Here is a 20,768-nt window from a genome sequence, read left to right as displayed (position 1 = left end):
ATATAAATAAATAAATAGCAGAGGCCCTGTCGGGTCAGCTTTGTTCTCATTCAAAGACGTCGAGCAAATTGCAGTCCAACAGCAAACTATGTCATCAAATTCAAGTTTCACAGCCAAATATGAGTACAACTAAACAACAATGTCATCATGTTTTAGTTGTCATACAATCACCAAACACAAATCAGCATACATAACAAGTGACGTTCTCACAGCAAAATACTAAACAACATGTTCATCAGGTTTCAGTTGTCATAGCAAACACAATTTCACATAGTAGATAAAAAACGTCTTCTGACAGGCAAATACGACAAAAGCAATGTAATCATCATCCGCAGCAGCAGCGTCAACATCTTCGCCATGTGTATCAGTCTAAATCGTAATTCCCCACGGTGTCATCTTCTTCTTCGTCCTCAACGTCCTCGAACGTTGGCTTCTTCTTGATCAACTCTTGTATGTCCACAGCACGACAGTCAATCTTTTCACCGGCGTCATTGACGTGATGGTTCTTAAAGATATTAAGAACATCTGTGTTATCTTGTACATTAGGAGCAGTGTAAGCATCATCTTGTTGTGCAACTTCATTAAACGAATTCCTCTGCTCAAACCGTTGCAATACTCTCCAATCATCGCTACGTGCAAATGTGTCTTCCAAGAAAAATATCTGTGTTGCTTGATTTGCCAAAATAAAAGGCTCGTTGGTCTGGTACGCCGCCTTGACATTGATGGATTTGAAATAATCATCAGCTCTGGGTTTTGCGATCCTGGAAAACAGGTTATACCAACGACAGCACAACAGAACCACACACCGATGATCCTCGAAACTGGAGATATACTGCAACTGAACAATGTCTGTTATGTTAGCATACATTTCAGTTGTCTCTTTGTCATACGTATCCGTGCTCATGATGGCACTGTTTTGTGTCTTCCTGCCTTCGTCTCGTGCAAGGGTGTTGTAGCGCACATCTCCAACAACGCAAGATTCATAATGTCTTACCCGAGCATCAGGACCCATTGCTAGTGAGTAAAGGGCATCATCAACTGCCTGCCCATCCTCCCGCATCTTCTTAACCTATGGTTAGAAAATAGACAAGCTGATCATCTTATGTACTCAATATATTAAAAAACCTGACAGTGCACTTCAAAAGCTTACATGGTTCTTGAACCATTTCGCAAATCCTACCATAACCAGTTTGTCAATGTTTCTTGGATTTTGCGGCAATAACTCCTCTTTGTAGATGCTGCACAACATAGTGATCGCGTCAAACATCTAAATATATAAGAATGTGCTGCAAGTTTAGTAGATTACGATGTATAAGCTGCAGTACTGCACTTACTTGATATAAGGTAGTATCTCAGGACAGTTATTCAACACATGCCAAACCATTTTGTCCAAATCTTTAGGTTTGTCCTCTTGTCGACTCTTCACTGTAACTCGAACAGAATAATCGAAAACATTGAGCCCGGGATTGTCTTCACCCACCTCTTTGCTAAGCTGATCAGCTGTTTCAATGTATTTTGAGCAGAATGTCAACGCTTCTGTAGCAATGTAGGCCTCTGCAATGGAACCCTCGGGTCTAGCTCTATTCCTAACATAGCCCTTGTAAGTGCCTAGCCACCTTTCAATAGGGTACATCCAGCCATACTGTACTGGACCTCTAAGTAGTGCCTCATCAGGTAGATGAACAACCAAATGCACCATCACATCAAAGAAGGCTGGAGGATATATCTTCTTAAGGTCGCATAGGATAGTTGGTATCTTGTCTCTAAGACGCTCCAAAGCATCAATCCTGATATTCCTACTGCAGAGTTCCCTGAAGAATTGTCCCAACTCTGCAACTGCTCTGTATAAGTTAGGGCGGCCCAATCCTCTAAGGATAACAGGTAAAACCCTTTGAAGTAGGACGTGGCAGTCATGAGTTTTCAACCCTTGTACCTTGTTTCCATCTGCACTGACTCTCCTTTCAGGGTTGGAAGCAAATCCATGTGGGAATCTCACACATGACAGGACCTCGCAGAATTCTTTTCTTTTTACCTTGTCCAAGACGTACACAGCTGGTGCCATATCCCGTGGTTTACCTTCATCTTGCACCTGCAAATCCTTTCTGATACCCAGGTCTGTCAAATCAATCCTAGATTTTAAGGTATCTTTTGTCTTGCCTTCAATATTAAGAAGTGTGCCGATAATGCTATCACATATATTTTTCTCGATGTGCATCACATCAAGATTATGCCGCAGATCCAAATCTTTCCAATACTCCAAGTCCCACAAAGTGGACCTGCGGGTAAACAATAATCTCTCTTCTACCCTGCCACGCTTCCTTTTCCCGCTACCATTACCAGGATGGTTTCCTGGTGTAATATGCCTGGCCTTCTCTAATTCCACTTGCAACTCATCGGTGGTGAGCCTCTTTGGCGCATCACGGTTTTCATGCTTTGCATTGAACACATGTCTTCAGTATTTTCTAGGATGCGGCTTGTCCTTGGCAAGGAAACGGCGGTGTCCAATGTAACAGAAATTGCTAAGTATTGCGTATGACAGCGGATTCCTGTCACAGCGAACACATGCATTGTAACCATGTGTCATTCGCCCTGACATAGTGCCCAAAGCCGGATAATCATGGATGCACCAAATTATAACAGCACACGGAAAGAAATCAGCTGGTGGGCTGCTATATAGGTCTTGAGTGAGAACACCCTTCCATAGCTGTTGAAGTTCCTCCACAAGAGGCACCATGAACAAATCAAAATCCTTTCCAGGACTTTTTGGACCTAGGATGAGCAAGGCCATCATGTAGTTTGATTCTTTGGTGCAGACATTTGGAGGCATGTTGTAAGGGATAACAAGCACTGGCCACATGCTATATGTGGCGCTCTGGTGGCCAAATGGGTTTAATCCATCTGAAGCTAAGCCAAGTCTAATGTTTCTCGGGTCAGCAGCAAACTCTTTGTGTTTATCATTGAAGCTTTTCCACTCACTACCATGAGATGGATGGCTCATTACATTCTGATCTCTGTACTCCTGGTTCCTAGAATGCCACAGTACATCCTCTCTTGTTTCAGCATCATGAAACAACCTCTGCAATCTTGGTGTAATTGGAAAATGTCTCAGAACATTATGAGGAATCCTCTTCACAGCATCGCCATCTTTCCATCTTGATGATTTGCATTTCGGGCATTCACTTAAGTTGGCATAATCCTTCCGGAACAGAACACAATTATTCTTACAAACATGGATCATATCATATCCAATTCCAACTGCACGAAGGAAATTCTTCATTTTACTGTAGGTGTGTGGCAGCTCAGACGCATCTGGGAAAGATTTGCGGAAAGCAGCCAACATCGCATCGAATGATTTGTTGGGCATCCGCTCAGATGTCTTCACCTGAAGAAAGGTGACCATAGCTGAGAATAATGACAGCTTATTTCCTGGGGTGACAGCAACGTTGCATTGTTCCAACATGCGGGCCCACGGTTTTCTTCTGCAGGTGAAAGTTCACGGAATGCACGAGCATTTCATAGCATTGTTTCAATGTTGGTCAAACTCACTGGCTCCGCCACCACCACCTCCTCCTCCTCTTCCACCTGAGCATCAGGCAGATCAAGATGGTGATCTGCTGCTTCCACGTAGTCAATAACATTGACGTTCACAGCTTCACCATGATGAACCCACCTAGTATATGTGACCGAATCCATACAAGTGTAGATGATTTTGCACAGTTGACTGGGGTCTTGTAACTGAATTCATATAACTGCTACACGGGCAGAGCACATCTGATTTCGGACCACCGTACTCAGGTCTGATAAAGTTCATGAAGTTTTCAACCCCCTCGACATATGCAGCGGAGAATCTTCGAGCAGAAGTTATCCAAGTCCTGTCCATCTGTTAGACATACAAATTAGTTCTTCTACTAGATATTACAGGAAAAACATATATGCTTTTTTATGAAGTCTAGAAAAAAAAAACCTAGGTCGATGTCTAAAGCTATGGCAAGATATTTGGACGAGCAGATCTAAGTAACGAAATATATGTAAAGCTAATTCAGCAAACAGATTTGAGTGCCAAATTATGGCAGGCTGTTTCAGCAGTCAATGAGGCCGAGCACATAGCCATCGAACTATCGAAGGCCATCGCAGCAACAAAGATCGAGTATAAAATGGTGTAGAGCTATTTCACCTAACAGATTGGCTACTAGACGATGGCAATCTACGTCACAATAAATATATGGCAGGATATTTTAGCAACTAATCAGCCTTGGCATGCCATCTCAGCTAAGTAGATTGAGTGCAGAATAGGGCAAGGAAGCTTCTTAAGCAGAGCATATTGACAGTAAACTACTTCGGCAAACAGTGAGATTAACAGCGTCTATGAGCTAATATTCAGCGCTACACCGACATGAACGGGGCCTCAGTCTAGAATGCGCATACCGTGGGAGAAGCTGACCGCCGTGCGTCTCCACACGAACGTCGCCAGCGGTGGCGGCGCTGACCGCCGTGCGCCTCCACAAGAACGTAGCCAGAGGTGGTGGCGCGGCTAGAGGACGGCAGTCTACGAGAGCGTACTGTGGGAGCGAGAGGATCGGTGAACCGCGACGCCGACGTATCGGCGCGGCGGGGAGGGCGGCTTTGGCAGAGCGAATGGAGTGGAGGGGGACAGGGGGAGGGGGGTTTGGGGAATATTATTGGCTAGTTGGCCGAAGGGCGGTTGAATCGGATTTGGGGGGAATTTTTGAGTGTGGTGGGGGGGGGGAGGATTTTCGCGCGGTGGGAGGGGGGAGTTTGGCGCATGGTCGGTTTCTCCAAGTGCAGTCCTATGTGTCAGTGAAGAGGCAAGCCGAAGCGCGTTCTGTTTGCATGAGCCGTGTGCAGGACCGAACGTTTGTGGGGTGCAATGCGACCGCGACAGGAGTGCTGTGAGTGTACCGCCTTTTTTCCTTTTAAACTAGGTGCTTCGGCCCCTCAAAAAAAAAATTTTGTTGCTTCGCGCGATCCATCGATACTACTACTAGTAATCTGGTAATCCCGACTAAAACGGCGCGGCCGGGTCTTTTCCCGCGCGATATGCTGGGAGGTTGGCTTAGTTGGGTTTTTTAGGACAAGTAATGCTACTCCTACATAATCCCAGTTACGTAATTAACGTAATGTGAAACGTGTGAGCTGTTGATTATAGATTGGGGGGAGGGAGGGGCCCACCACCATGAAAATCAGGGGAGGAGAGAGAGAGGCAATTTACGTTAACCCTTTCGTAGGTTCCCGTAGATGTAGAAAGATGTGAAATGCGTGAATGTGTAGTGGACGTACTATTGGAGTGCCTAAGATAATTTGTGTATGTATAGACCCTATGTGTTTATTTTACTTCGCATGTTAGATTTGTCTCGGTTCAATAAAAAGCAGAGTTGGTGATGATGGTGTGCCTGTCATCCTGCAATATAGGCCATCCGATCTATATCTAACGGATAGGAAGGAAACTATGACAATTTACCCGCACTCCTCTCCACATTTGCAGATAAGGCTTTCCCTCGTTCGTCCTTTTCTCCCAGAAGATCTTGATCTTCCGTGCAACGCACGGGCATCTTGCTAGTACTCCTACAATATGTATATTATTGTGAAAGTTCATATACACCGGCCGAGATTAATGCAAACACGGCAGATTTTCATTACATTTCGAACTTCTATAGGACAGAAAAATAAAAGAAACCCGACCCTAAACCTATTCTACGGCAGCGACCGACGTCCTCCATCTGCGATCTCTATGTACGGGGGCGGGGTTCAAGACCCGTGAAGTGAAGGTGCGGTCTCCGGGAGGAAGAGTAGAACACGGGATACAGACCGGCCAGTTGGCACACCATGCCCTGCCGCCTCCCATGCCCTACTCATCCTCGGAGGAGTCCCCGACCTCGGCAGTGCCGGACGTTGGACGGCGGCAAGTAGGACGCGTGGCTGACGGTGCTCCCGTCATCGGCTGCCAGCGTGGCCACCGCTTGTGCGGTCGCGTCCGCGTCCGGCTACGCCGCTATTGCGTCGCGAGAGGCGACTTGAGCGAGGCCGGCGACCTCGAGCTTCATCCCCGAAGACAAGCTCTCCCGCAGAGCATTCGCACTTGCGGTCATGGCGGATGTGGTGCCAGGTAGGAGGACGATGCGCTATGGTGTGGAGGTTAGCTAGGCGTTGCCGCTTTAAGTAGCGCATTCCGGTGAGGCCAAGCGTCCGGGTGCGTCATTAAGTCGCCGAAGTTGGTTCCTCGGGCACCGAGCCTCTTAACGACGACATACGAACGGACGGCATGAATGCGGGCAGCTGGCGCCAGCAGGGAACGCACCGCGCGATGGCGCGAGGGACGAGGGTTTTGGTGTGCCAGGGTAGCCAGCTGCGGTCGTGGCAACGTTGGAGATGCCCTTTGCTCACATGTGATCCCCGCATGTCATTGAAAAAGCAAGACGACCCGGCATGGTCTCAGGTCCAGAGGATGCAGTTGGCCGCGCTACACCACTCCGGGGACGCGTCGCGGCGCCCCGTGCATCCTCGACGAGCCGGGTGTTGGGGTGTGTTTGGATTGTGGCCAAAGTGCACCTTACCAAAATTTTCGTCATGACTCAAAGATTGGTCTTTGTTTGGATGGTTGCCATTCTTTTGGCATGCCAATGAACTCTAGCCAACTCTAGTTCATTTTTCTTGCCAATGTCGGCCAAATCATGGGCAACCAATACCTCAACCAAAATTTTGGTCATGCCCAAAGATTGGTCTTTGTTTGGATGGTTGCCATTTCTTTGGCATGCCAATGAACTCTAGCCAACTCTAGTTCATTTTTCTTGCCAATGTCGGCCAAATCATGGGCAACCAATACCTCAACCAAAATTTTGGCTACCCAATGCTTTGATGCGGAAACCTTGGGCACAAACCAAACATACCGTTGGTCGTGCCACAGCACTAACGCCACCCTCGGCACACTGAAACCGACCATGTCTAGCGACGATATGAGCGTGTCGCTCACCGCGGTCGCCGTGTCCAGAGGCGGTGCTGGAGCTACGCCCCGTTGTTTGCCCCAACGCCCCACATGAACAGTTGTCGGTGGCGAGGAGATCGTGGGCCAGCTCCTCCATTGGACTAGTCTGCGCTACATCGTCCCGACGGGTGTGCCCCACATGTCGATTTCCCTGTTTTCCCGGCCATATTCGAGCGTCAGTGCTCCGCGTTGCGCATTAGGCCTTTCACTATGTAGGCCAAGCGAGACAACTTATTGTTTATTTGAGCCGTTCAAGTATAATCATGTGGCGTTTGCTTATTTCTCATTCCTCTCCAACCCTCTTCTCCATCGATCATGTCGCCCTCCAGTCGAGTCTATCCTCCCGCATGCCTCATTTGAACATTCCGCCGAGTATCATTCGCATGTACCCACCCTAGTCCTCTTTCAATAGATCTCTGGACCCCGAGATGAAATCGAGAGGGAACGAGTGGGGGCACGTGATACCTAAGGCGGATTCAAAATTTTGAACCGGTGATCATAGCATCCGCAAATCATATATAAAGGGTATTCAATGTTCGTTTCGTTTTTGAATGTACAATATACTCCCCCTATCCTTTCTAGTTTACATATAAGTTTTATGTGTAGTCAAAGTATCTCTACTTTGATCAAAAAGGTATCAACATTCAACAACGCCCAATCAATATTGTTAGATTCGTACGTACTCCTAGATTTGTACTCGAGATGGTTTCCAATTTGACTATTGACAAGATTAATAGTACACGAGATGTATAATGTGAAAATTATATCATTGGAAACTCCTTTCACATACGAATTTGACCGTATGCTTTGTGTAAGTTGCATGTCATATATTATTACTCTAACATTTGGTCAAAGTTAGCCTCGAAAAACGCATTAGACCCTGTATGCTTTGTGTAAGTTGCATGTCATATATTATTACTCTAACATTTGTGTAAGTTGCATGTCATATATTATTACTCTAACATTTGGTCAAAGTAGTATAGTGGAAGTGGATCCTCTGACGTAGGTATCCCTGCCTTACCCTCCCTTTCGGTCACTTACTGGCGGACCCCATGCTTGCTAGGCCCCACATGTCAGTTACTCAATGAGTTCGGCCACGTCAGGGGATCCTCATCCGTAGTATACTCCCTCTGTTTTTATTTACTCCGCATAAAACGGAGGGAGTGGTGGTATAATAAATGACGCGGGCAAGGGAGGGGGAGGGACGTCGGTTTGCTCTCAACTGCGGTCCCACAAGCGAGCGAAAACGCAAGACGAAGCGCGTTCCATTCGGTGAGCGGCGTGGAGGGTCCAGCATGCCGGGCTGCAACACGAACGCGACAAGAGAGATGTACAGTCAAAACCGATTGACCGGTCGTCACCGGAACCACTATTCACACCAGAACCTTCGCTGCTCGGCCTACGCCAGCCACTGCCCTAAAACCACACCAAATCTCCAGCCCATTCCCCCACCTTTCGATCCCCTAGCCCGCATCAAGCGTCCCCTAGTTCACCGGAAAGCCATGGTGCGCCGCAAGATCACTTACTACAAGATGCTGACGCCGGAGCGCCGCGCAGAAATCGCGGCGGCGGTCGGCGCCACAGACCTCCGTTCCCAAGCTCGCTTTGCGGCGGGCCAATCCCCGAGTTCTCTGGAGCCAAGCTACGAGGAGGAGGAAGCCGATCCAATGTTCATGGCGGAGGTCGCAGCGCAGAAGGCCCCCGATGGGTATGAGACGATGGACGTCGACTTCGTGCCGGCGTCCGAGTCCCCCATGGTGCAGGCGGACCAGCGGTTCAACATGGCGATACTAAAGGAGGACCGGGAGGCAGAGGCTCAACTCGACGCAGAGCACGCGCATGCCGCTGCCATCGAGGCTCTCTTGCAGGCGGAACCGGATGTCGTGGATGTGAACCGGGTGGCGGAGGCTCAACTTGAGGCGGAGCGCGCGGATGCCGCTGCCATCGAGGCCCTCCTGCAGGCGGAACCGGACGTCCTGGACTTGAACCGGGCGGCAGAGGCTCGACTCGACGCAGAGCGCGCAGATGCCGCTCTCATCGACGCCCTCCTGCAGGCGGAACCGGACGTCCTGGACTTGAACCGGGCGGCGGAGGCTCGACTCGACGCGGAGCGCGCGGATGCCGCTGCCATCGAGGCCCTCCTGTAGGCGGAACCGGACGTCCTCGACTTGAACCGGGCTGTGCTCTCGTCCGTGCAGAGCGCCCGCACGCTCCGCTTGAACGAGTAGCTGGAGGCCGAGGACAACCACGGTGCGGAGACACACGTCAGCAGCGACGGCTGGTTCGCGCCGGCAGCCAAAGACGATGAGGCCGTCTCTTTCCGCGAGCAGTGATAGTTTTTCTTTATGTTGTTGTTTTTATGGATCTTTTGCTATGTAAAAACATATATTTGTTATGCAAGTCGCCTGACTTGGGTCAGTCTACCATTTCAGGCGGTTGGATGAATATCCTACGTCTCCTAACCCTTCTTTCCTTCTTCCTCACCTCTTCTTCTTCCCCAACAGACCACCGCACGGGCCGTACGGATACTCCCCAACATGCGGTTGGATAAACATACTCTATGAACGAAAATTATGTGTCAGCGATAGGATGGCTGAGTTTGGTTTGTTCACATGCGACAGCACGTGTCAGTGAGGGTGCGTTCCCTTGGTTGGGTTTGCGGCGTGCAGGAGCGACTGTGTGAGGGTGCGGTGCGACCGCGGCGTGTAGGAGCGACCGTGTGAGGGTGCGGTGCGACCGCGGCGTGTAGGAGCGACCGTGTGAGGGTGCGGTGCGACCGCGACAGCCGTGCGCAAGTGTACCTCCTTCGCATCACCTTGTGTCCAGATCTGAGATGCCACGTGTACCAGATGAATGACTCCAAGTTCGACCACCGTGATGCTAGGTCCGATCCAAGGAACACTGTTGGAGAGACCCCCCTCATAATTTTCCTACATTGGTCGTTTGATTCATAGGATAGAATGCTATAGGATTTTTTCCTATGTAATCATGATTTAATTGGCAATCTAGCATCCACTCGAACTTTTGTTTCACTTCCTTTGTTCCTACGAAGAGAGTACTTGCTCTAAATGATGTGCCGCTGCAAGAGCCGCCTATATTAATTAACCATGCTCTAAAAAGGTGGACCAGCTTTGGCTATAGTAGTACTGTACTAGGTTAGTAGGTGACCTTGCGCTTGGTTCTTCTCCTCTTCCGGAAGTCGAACAATAATTATGGTACTACAGTAATACTTTTGGCAATCTGACACCAAAGGAACTGCTGCACGTCCACCGCTTGTAAGCAAAAGTTTCTCCTCGTGCTGCGAGCCACCGTGCACGCGTTGGCGAGGGAGAAGGCGTAGTAAGCAAGCTTCTCGTCGTTTTGCGAGTTGACGGGACACATCAAAGTTATTTATTAGTACTCTCTTCAAAAAGGGCCGACCATGTCCATGGCTACCATCCCGTGCTCTGTCATTGAGTACGTGCACTATTCACGTGCCATCGAGGAGAAAAAATATTGCGTAGTACTAGGTGCCATCGAAGTGCACGACTCACTTACGCACTGCATATCTCCATTTTCTTGCATGACACGCCACCTTGATGCTAGATGTCCCGCGTGTCATGGAGGCATATAGTATGACTTTGTAAAATGGAGGCATATAGATGTCCCGCGTGTCGGCAACAGGATGAACAAAGCTCATGTCTTAAACGAAAGAGTGGAAGAACATAGATTCCCGACGGCCGAGAAGGAGCTACAAACCTCGGGGTGGAGCGTGTGCACTCATAATATTTTATATTATTCAGCGATATAAAATCAACCAAATCTCTCCATGTTCCTATACCATTCTATAGAATGAGAATAACTTTGAACATAAGCCATTGATCCACTCTATCCAATGGTCATAGTTGGAAAATCCAAACAAAACCAAGCATTGGATCAACTCTTTTTTCCAGATCAACTCTTTTAGCACTTAGATTGTTGCCGCCTGCCCACCTAGCCCACCTATATATCCGCTCACGTGTGATGACCACAGGAGCTATCCACTCAGATTGTATGTTAAAAAATAAAGGTCGATAACTAATGCGGCAGGAAGTCTTATTTGCATCCAGGAAGTCCTTTACTAGTACTACTAGGAGTACTAGTGTGGTGAGATGGTTTCTCGAAGAAGACGATGGAGAAGCGGAGTCAGCAAAGAGTGAAATGATGGTTGCTTCGTCCGTGCTTTTGTGATTTGACGCCTCACTGCTTTGTGATTTGTGATAGAAGGGACGGGGGAGTAGACTCTGTGCTCTATACTGTACTACATGCGTCCAAGCATGGGAGAAAGAGGACAAACGTTGCATTTTTCTATTCCTTCAATCAATCAGGGAGCTTCAGTTCCATCTTTTTGGCTTTGGCAACACCGTCCACAATGGTTCCCACGATGCCAAAAGCTATTTTCACATTTGGCTACACATTGTGGATGCCCTTAACCGTACCACTTGGTTTTGCTCCTGTGTGCTATCTATACAAATCTCAATTATATTGATCTAAAAAATTATAGAATCAAGATTAGTAAAAAGGAGGTGATTTTGCCACGCGGATGGCGGGGGAGGTTTCTTATTTGAGCAATGCTACATCCACGTAATGGTTTACGTAAAGTCACGAACTGATGTGATGTGGGACTATTTGATTGGATTAAAGGAGAGGATTAGGCCCACCCCACCTGAAAATCGGGGGGGGGGCATATATAGATTAGATGGAAAGTATACGTAGCAGCTACGTAGCCCTTTGTAAGTCTAGGATTAGGCTTCTTATTTTCGGAGGACGTTGTCCTGGCGGTTTGCTAACATGCGGTCCCACGTGTCAGTGCTTTACCAAGCCGATCCGCGTCCCACATGAGGCAGAACAATGGCAGAAGCAACACGTGGTTAAGTTGAAGAAGATGAGGGAGAAGCGGATTCAGCAACGAGTGAAATGATGGTTGCTTCGTCCCTCCAACTTAACTGCGGGAAAGGTGCAGCTTTGTGATTTGACGCCTCATTGCTCATTACTACGCCGGCGCCATGACTGGGGTGCTTCACCCCGGCTGCTCTGCACTGTATTCCGGTATGGCACGTGGACCCGGTAGCTTGATGTCCCACATGTCGGCGAAAGGGACTAGAAGATTTATGAAAGCGAGCGCTCCACTCTTACGACGGAGGAGTAGACGACACGACGGCCCAGTGAACTATCACTTGTAGTACTGTATAGTACTATAGTTTTGCTGTTTCGCATGATCCATCGATACAAACCCGATTAACCAGGAAAGGGCGGGATTTTTCCCGCGCGGTAGATGATACTGGCCATACATTTCAAAGGCAATTTTAATGTATGCAAACTGAATAATTATAAGTAACAATATGATATCTAGTAAAACTAAAACACATATGATTTATTGTGTTAGAGTGTAGTAGTAGTGCTGTATTGCATAGTTGTTAGATGTAACATGCGAGAACGTGTAGAGATGTAGTTTTGGAGGGCCTACAGAGAGAAAAGCGTAATACGGTCACCGAACTTCAGAATAAGCTGATTACGGTCACTATATACGTTTTGCGGTGATTATACGGTCACTTGCTCACAGTTCAACATCAGATTGCACTCTGTTGACCGGCCAAATAGTCTGCGTGGCGCCATGTTGACTAGTTAAATTGACCACGTTCCTTGTGGGTCCCACCTGTCAGTTCGCATAGGCAAAAGGTCAGATAAACACAAATTTACGCAGGCGCGACAAGGCTCCAACCCGTGCGCGGGAATCACCTGGTTGTGTATGTGTCTGTCAGGGCCTGATGTGTGCGCATGCACGTGTAGGTTGAGCACTTGAGCGTGAGAGTGTGTGTTGGTCGTGTGGTGTACTGGTGTGTGCATGCATGCGTGCGTGTGTGCGTGTGTGAGTGTTGCGCGCGTGCATGTGAGTGTTGCGTGCGTGCGTGGCTGCGTGTGTACGTGTGAGTGTTGCGTGCGTGCGTGGGTGCATGTGTTTGTGTGAGTGTTGCGTGGATGCAGTTCGTGTGCATGCGTGCGTGTGTGTATAATCACCACACCAGCTCCTGTGTGTTAAAACAGACGGCTCAGCATACCAATACAAGGCCACCTTGTCCGCTGTGCCCGCGGTCATGACTTTGAACCACCGTCCAAATTTTTTTTGTCGTTTGTTTTCATTCTTACTAGCAAGATGCCCGTGCGTTGCACGTAATATCAAGATGCATTTGTATGACTTGTTTATCTTGTGAGAGAAAAGGATGAACGAGGGAAGGCCTTATTTGCAAATGTGGAGAGGTGTGTGGGTACCTTTTTGCAAAATTGCCATAGATTCTTTCCTATCCGTCAGATATAAATCGGACGACCTATATTGCAGGATGGCAGGCACACCATCATCACCAACTCTGTTTTTTATAAGAGTGTATTTTATGTATTTTATAAGAATGTATAGATGTAGAGTATATACAAGTCGACAGGTGGGCACGATGGTAGTGAGATAATGTGATGCAACACTAGAGGTGCCACGTGGAGCGTTTAACTGGTCAACTAGTCATGTCATGAGCAAATACAGAGTTGTACGGTGAGCCCGTGACTGTATAATAACCACTAAACGTAAATGGTGACCGTAATGAGTGGATTTTGAAGTCCAATGTATGTATCGTGCTTTCACTTCAAATACAATGATCGTCATTGCATATATCGCGAGAGAAAGATGAAACATGCGTGAATTTTCTGGGGGCTTACTTTTAGAGGACCTGGAGATAGTTTTGTGTGCATACGTTAAAGGGGCGTACAGGGGAGTATGCGATGGAGAGAGAGATGCTCTTCGTTTCTCTTTATTATGACTAACTTTGTATATAGTATAAAAATATACAAATTCACAGTGCGGAATAAATATCATTGTGGGCACCATGCAATGCAAATTAGCGTTCGTACTCCTCCATATAACTTTGTAATGTTGTATATATGTAGAAACTCTAAAATAAATTTTTGGCCACACTTTATTCAAAAGGAATGTTGTATGCGAAATAAACGTGAAGAGAGGGCTTTTTAGATCAATGGGGTACGTGATGTAACATGTGTGAATCTGTAGTTGATGCATTTGGCGGGGCCTAGAGAGGTATGTGTGTGTATTACGTATTCGAGAGAGGCATGGATAGAGGGGCCGGCGGGGGGGGCGTGGGAGAGATAGCACGAGAAATGAGAGTGTGAAGGAAATATGCCCTAGAGGCAATAATAAAGTATTATTTATTTCCTTATATCATGATAAATGTTTATTATTCATGCTAGAATTGTATTAACCGGAAACATTATACATGTGTGAATACATAGACAAACAGAGTGTCACTAGTATGCCTCTACTTGACTAGCTCGTTAATCAAAGATGGTTATGTTTCCTAGCCATAGACATGAGTTGTCATTTGATTAACGGGATCACCTAATTACGAGAATGACATGATCGACTTGACCCATTCCGTTAGTTTAGCACTCGATCGTTTAGTATGTTGCTATTGCTATCTTCATGACTTATACATGTTCCTATGACTATGAGATTATGCAACTCCCGTTTACCGGAGGAACACTTTGTGTGCTACCAAACGTCACAACGTAACTGGGTGATTATAAAGGTGCTCTACAGGTGTCTCCAAAGGTACATGTTGGGTTGGCGTATTTTGAGATTAGGATTTGTCACTCCGATTGTCGGAGAGGTATCTCTGGGCCCACTCAGTAATACACATCACTATAAGCCTTGCAAGCATTGTGACTAATGAGTTAGTTGCGGGATGATGTATTACGGAACGAGTAAAGAGACTTGCCGGTAACGAGATTGAACTACGTATCGAGATACCGACGATCGAATCTCTGGCAAGTAACATACCGATGACAAAGGAAACAACGTATGTTGTTATGCGGTCTGACAGATAAAGATCTTCGTAGAATATGTGGGAGCCAATATGAGCATCCAGGTTCCGCTATTGGTTATTGACCGGAGAGGTGTCTCGGTCATGTCTACATAGTTCTCGAACCCGTAGGGTCCGCACGCTTAACGTTACGATGACAGTTATATTATGAGTTTATATGTTTTGATGTACCGAAGGAGTTCGGAGTCCCGGATGAGATCAGGGACTTGACGAGGAGTCTCGAAATGGTCGAGACGTAAAGATCGATATATTGGACGACTATATTCGGACATCGGAAAGGTTCTGAATGATTCGGGTATTTTTCGGAGTACCGGAGAGTTACGGGAATTCGTATTGGGCCTTAATGGGCCAATACGGGAAAGGAGAGAAAGACCCCAAAGGGTGGCCGCACCCCTCCCCTTGGACTAGTCCGAATTGGACTAGGGAGGGGGGCGCCCCCTTCCTTCTTTCTCCTTCTCCCTTCCCTTTTCCTACTCCAACAAGGAAAGGAGGAGTCCTACTCCCGGTGGGAGTAGGACTCCCCCCTTGGCGCGCCTCTCCCCTTGGCCGGCCGCCTCCCCCTTGCTCCTTTATATACGGGGGCAGGGGGCACCTCTCGACACACAATTGATATACGATATTTTAGCCGTGTGCGGTGCCCCTCTCCACCATATTACACCTCGATAATATCGTTGCGGAGCTTAGGCGAAGCCCTGCGTCGGTAGAACATCATCATCGTCACCACGCCGTTGTGCTGACGAAACTCTCCCTCAACACTCGGCTGGATCGGAGTTCGAGGGACGTCATCGAGCTGAACGTGTGCTGAACTCGGAGGTGCCGTGCGTTCGGTACTTGATCGGTCGGATCATGAAGACGTACGACTACATCAACCGCGTTGTGTTAACGCTTCCGCTTTCGGTCTACGAGGGTACGTGGACAACACTCTCCCCTCTCGTTGCTATGCATCACCATGATCTTGCGTGTGCGTAGGATTTTTTTTGAAATTACTACGTTCCCCAACAGTGGCATCCGAGCCTAGTTTTATGCGTTGATGCTATGCACGAGTAGAACACAAGTGAGTTGTGGGCGATATAAGTCATACTGCTTACCAGCATGTCATACTTTGGTTCAGCGGTATTGTGAGATGAAGCGGCCCGGACCGACATTACGCGTACGCTTACGCGAGACTGGTTTCACCGTTGGGAGCACTCGTTGCTTAAAGGTGACTGGCGGGTGTCTGTCTCTCTCACTTTAGTTGAACTGAGTGTGGCTACGCCCGGTCCTTGCGAAGGTTAAAACAGCACCAACTTGACAAACTATCGTTGTGGTTTTGATGCGTAGGTAAGAACGGTTCTTGCTAAGCCCGTAGCAGCCACGTAAAACTTGCAACAACCAAGTAGAGGACGTCTAACTTGTTTTTGCAGGGCATGTTGTGATGTGATATGGTCAAGACATGATGCTATATTTTATTGTATGAGATGATCATGTTTTGTAACCGAGTTATCGGCAACTGGCAGGAGCCATATGGTTGTCGCTTTATTGTATGCAATGCAATCGCCATGTAATTGTTTTACTTTATCACTAAGCGGTAGCGATAGTCGTAAAAGCAATAAGTTGGCGAGACGACAACGATACTACGATGGAGATCAAGGTGTCGCGCCGGTGACGATGGTGATCATGACGGTGCTTCGGAGATGGAGATCACAAGCACAAGATGATGATGGCCATATCATATCACTTATATTGATTGCATGTGATGTTAATCTTTTATACATCTTATCTTGCTTTGATTGACGGTAGCATTATAAGATGATCTCTCACTAAAATTTCAAGATAAAAGTGTTCTCCCTGAGTATGCACCGTTGCGAAAGTTCTTCGTGCTGAGACACCACGTGATGATCGGGTGTGATAGGCTCTACGTTCAAATACAACGGGTGCAAAACAGTTGCACACGCGGAATACTCAGGTCAAACTTGACGAGCCTAGCATATGCAGATATGGCCTCGGAACACGGAGACCGAAAGGTCGAGCGTGAATCATATAGTAGATATGATCAACATAGTGATGTTCACCATTGAAACTACTCTGTCTCACGTGATGATCGGACACGGTTTAGTTGATTTGGATCACGTGATCACTTAGAGGATTAGTGGGATGTCTATCTAAGTGGGAGTTCTTAAGTAATATGATTAATTGAACTTAAATTTATCATGAACTCAGTCCTGATAGTATTTTGCAAATTATGTTGTAGATCAATTGCTCGCGTTGTTGCTTCCCTGTGTTTATTTTTGATATGTTCCTAGAGAAAAATTATGTTGAAAGATGTTAGTAGCAAAGATGCGGATTGGATCCGTGATCTGAGGATTATCCTCATTGCTGCACAGAAAAATTATGTCCTTGATGCACCGCTAGGTGACAGACCTATTGCAGGAGCAGATGCAGACGTTATGAACGTTTGGCTAGCTCAATATGATGACTACTTGATAGTTTAGTGCACCATTCTTAACGGCTTAGAATCGGGACTTCAAAGACGTTTTGAACGTCATGGACCATATGAGATGTTCCAGGAGTTGAAGTTAATATTTCAAGCAAATACCCGAGTTGAGAGATATGAAGTCTCCAACAAGTTCTATAGCTAAAAGATGGAGGAGAATAGCTCAAGCAGTGAGCATGTGCTCAGATTGTCTGGGTACTACAATCGCTTGAATCAAGTGGGAGTTAATCTTCCAGATAAAATAGTGATTGACAGAAATCTCTAGTCACCATCACCAAGTTAGTAGAACTTCGTGATGAACTATAGTATGCAAGGGATGACGAAAGTAATTCCCGAGCTCTTCATGATGCTGAAATCGACGAAGGTAGAAATCAAGAAAAACATCAAGTGTTGATGGTTGACGAGACCACTAGTTTCAAGAAAAGGGCAAAGGGAAGAAGGGGAACTTCAAGAAGAACGGCAAGCAAGTTGCTGCTCAAGTGAAGAAGCCTAAGTGTGGTCCTAAGCCTGAGACTAAGTGCTTCTACTACAAAGGGACTGGTCACTGGAAACAGAACTACCCCAACTATTTGGTGGATAAGAAGGATGGCAAAGTGAACAAAGGTATATTGGATATACATGTTATTGATGTGTACTTTACTAGTGTTTATAGCAACCCCTCGGTATTTGATACTGGTTCAGTTGCTAAAGTAGTAACTCGAAACGGGAGTTGCAGAATAAACAGAGACTAGTAAAAGGCGAGGTGACGATGTGTGTTGGAAGTAGTTCCAAGATTGATATGATCATCATCGCACACTCCCTATGCTTTCGGGATTAGTGTTGAAACTAAATAAGTGTTATTTGGTGTTTGCGTTGAGCATGAATATGATTTGATCATGTTTTTTGCAATACGGTTATTCATTTAAATTAGAGAATAATTGTTGTTCTGTTTACATGAATAAAACCTTCTATGGTCATACACCCAATAAAATGGTTTGTTGGATCTCGATCGTAGTGATACACATATTCATAATAATGAAGCCAAAAGATGCAAAGTTAATAATGATAGTGCAACTTATTTGTGGCACTGCCATTTAGGTCATATTGGTGTAAAGCGAATGAAGAAACTCCATACTGATGGGATTTTGGAATCACTTGATGCTTGCGAACCGTGCCTTATGGGAAAGATGACTAAAACGCCGTTCTCCGGAACTATGGAGAGAGCAACAGATTTGTTGGAAATCATACATACAGATGCATGTGGTCCGATGAATATTGAGGCTCATAGCAGGTATCATTATTTTCTGACCTTCACAGATGATTTGAGCAGATATGGGTATATCTACTTAATGAAACAGAAGTCTGAAACATTTGAAAAGTTCATATAATTTCAGAGTGAAGCGGAAAATCATCGTAACAAGAAAATAAAGTTTCTACGATCTGATCGTGAAGAAGAGTATTTGAGTTACGAGTTTGGCCATCAGTTAAAACAATGTGAAATAGTTTCACTACTCACGCCACCTGGAACACCACAGTGTAATGGTGTGTCCGAACATCGTAACCGTACTTTATTAGATATGGTGCGATATATGATGTCTCTTACCGATCTACCACTATCGTTTTTGGGGTTATGCATTAGAGACAGCTGCATTCACGTTAAATAGGGTACCATCTAAATCCGTTGAGAGGACATCTTATGAACTGTGGTTTGGCAAGAAACCAAAGTTGTCGTTTCTTAAAGTTTGGGGTTGCAATGCTTATGTGAAAAGGTTTCATCCTGATAAGCTCAAACCCAAATAGGAGAAATGTGTATTCATAGGATACCCAAAGGAGACAGTTGGGTACACCTTCTATCACAGATCCGAAGGCAAGACATTCGTTGCTAAAAATGGATCCTTTCTAGAGAAGGAGTTTCTCTCGAAAGAAGTGAGTGGGAGGAAAGTAGAACTTGATGAGGTAACTGTACCTGCTCCCTTATTGGAAAGTAGTTCATCACAGAAATCTGTTCCTGTGACTCCTACACCAATTAGTGAGGAAGTTAATGATGATGATCATGTAAACTTCAGATCAAGTTACTACCAAACCTCGTAGGTAAACCAGAGTGAGATCCACACCAGAGTGGTACGGTAATCCTGTTCTGGAGGTCATGTTATTTGACCATGACGAACCTACGAACTATGAGGAAGCGATGATGAGCCCAGATTCCGCGAAATGGCTTGAGGCCATGAAATTTGAGATGAGATCCATATATGAGAACAAAGTATGGACTTTGATTGACTTGCCCAATGATCGGCGAGCCATTGAGATTAAATGGATCTTCAAGAGGAAGACAGACAGTGATAGTAGTGTTACTGTCTACAAAGCTAGAATTGTCGCAAAAAGGTTTTCGACAAGTTCAAGGTGTTGACTACGATGAGAGTTTCTCACTCGTATCTATGCTTAAATCTGTCTGAATCATGTTAGCAATTGCTGCATTTTATGAAATATGGCAAATGGGTAAACAAAACTGCATTCCTTAATGGATTTATTAAAGAAGAGTTGTATATGATGCAACCGGGAGGTTTTGCCAATCCTAAAAGTGCTAACAAAATATGCAAGTTCCAGCGATCCATCTATGGACTGGTGCAAGCATCTCGGAGTTGGAATATACGCTTTGATAAGTTGATCAAAGGATATAGTTTTATACAGACTTGCGGTGAAGCCTGTATTTACAAGAAAGTGAGTGGGAGCACTACGGCATTTCTGATAAGTATATGTGAATGACATATTGTTGATCGGAAATAATGTAGAATTATTCTGCAAAGCATAAAAGAGTGTTTGAAAGGAGTTTTTCAAAGAAAGACCTCGGTGAAGCTGCTTACATATTGAGCATCAAGATCTATAGAGATAGATCAAGACGCTTGATAAGTTTTTTCAATGAGTACATAACTTAACTAGATTTTGAAGTAGTTCAAAATAGAACAGTCAAAGAAAGACTTCTTGCCTGTGTTACAAGGTGTGAAATTGAGTAAGACTCAAAGCCCGACCACGGCAGAAGATAGAAAGAGAATGAAAGTCATTCCCTATGCCTTGGCCATAGGTTCTATAAAGTATGCCATGCTGTGTACCAGATCTATTGTATACCCTACACTGATTTTGGCAAGGGAGTACAATAGTGATCTAGGAGTAGATCACTGGACAGTGGTCAAAATTATCCTTCGTGGAATAAGGATATGTTTCTCGATTATGGAAGTGACAAAAAGTTCGTCGTAAAGGGTTACGTCGATGCAAGTTTTGACACTAATCTAGATGACTCTAAGTCTCGGTCTAGATACATATTGAAAGTGGGAGCAATTAGCTAAGAGTAGCTCCGTGCAGAGCGTTGTAGACATAGAAATTTGCAAAATACTTACGGATCTGAATGTGACAGACCCGT

Source organism: Aegilops tauschii, chromosome 3 (genome assembly GCF_002575655.3).
Source record: "Aegilops tauschii subsp. strangulata cultivar AL8/78 chromosome 3, Aet v6.0, whole genome shotgun sequence".
Lineage (NCBI taxonomy): Eukaryota > Viridiplantae > Streptophyta > Magnoliopsida > Poales > Poaceae > Aegilops > Aegilops tauschii.
This window is presented reverse-complemented; position numbering follows the sequence as displayed.